The following is a 1,402-nucleotide window of genomic DNA, read 5'->3' as shown; positions in this document are numbered from 1 at the left end:
TTTTTTTGAGACAGGGTCTCACTCTGTTGCCTGGGCTAGAGTGCTGTGGCATCAGCTTAGCTCACAGCAACCTCAAACTCCTGGGCTCAAGCCATCCTGCCTCGGCCTCCCAGAGTGCTAGGATTACAGGCATGAGCCACCGCGCCCGGCCAAGACCCACTAGTTCGTAAGCCATATTGAACAAATAACCATACAAATCCTAACTGCTGCATAGATGAACAGTCTTCATAGTGCACTTTCAGTTTGTTGAAGTTGAATCTACTCTTTTTTGTATATTTTCCCACTTAAAAGTAAAGTAGATTTTAAGGGTCTCGGTGGCTTAAAAAACATAAAAATTTAGATTTCTCCCACAATTCATGGTTCTCAGATGAGACATCTTTCTGGAAATCTCTGGTCTGGGGATGTTTCAAGAATAAACAAGCATTCTTTAGACAACGAAACTTGTCTGCATGACTGTAATAGGCAGGCACCTCCATCCTCAGCTATACTGCCAGTATATCCTGGCACCACAGTGAGACGGTTTTACTGTTCCCACAGTCAACTTAATTGCTGTTTAAAATCTGAATATTTCTATTACTTATAATCTCTGTTTGGGGTGATAGTTCTGACCACCTCTTTTTATGACTGCTTGAAGGCAGCATAGTCTTCAACTGTTACATAGTCTTCAAATTTGCTTTGAGTAATGACTTTGCTGGAGACAGCAAGGCTACACAGCAGCCAGCTGAGATGTGCTGTTTCTCTCCCTGTGAACTGCTGGAGAGACGGGCAGGCATCCTCTACAACGCGAAGGTCACCTCTCCTCACCAAACAGCTACAAGTTCACTTATACTTCTCTTCCTCCAGAAAGTCAAAGCTGCGTTTAGTCTCAATTTCCTCCCAAACGGAACCGTGCTGCCGCATCATGGGCCTGAGAAACTTCAACAAAACAGAAGCACAAAATGCCCACTGTGCTAATGATGGGTTTTCTGTTTGGGAAGAACCAAAGTCACCGGAGTTTACCAAATGTGTTTGACTACCACGGCCTCGTATTTCAGGCGGGTGGCCTGCACCAGCCGGCTCGTTTTATTTGCCATGTCACACTTCCCACTTCTAGAGAACACGTTTTTTGGGGGTCTTCGTTTGTTTGTTTGAGTTTTGGTTGTTGTTGTTGTTTCTCCTGTAACAAGGATTTGGAAAAGAATGACAGACTTTGTGCAATAGATCGCCTTGCGTAGCTTCTCTGGACTTCGCACAGCGTGTCCAGCTGTTCTATTTATGTAAGCAGGGAACCGTGCTAGAGATTTCTTAGGCAACTTCACATCCTTATTAGTTAGTGATTGTTGTCCTAAGAAGATCAACGGACTGAACATCACTGTTATTACAAAAGTTCCATTTTTTTTAACCTTGTAGGTTTTAGATGCCA

Source organism: Propithecus coquereli, unplaced genomic scaffold, assembly GCF_000956105.1.
Source record: "Propithecus coquereli isolate 6110/MARCELLA unplaced genomic scaffold, Pcoq_1.0 Scaffold306, whole genome shotgun sequence".
NCBI lineage: Eukaryota > Metazoa > Chordata > Mammalia > Primates > Indriidae > Propithecus > Propithecus coquereli.
The sequence above is the reverse complement of the archived record's forward strand: the minus strand, read 5'-3'. Positions refer to the sequence as shown.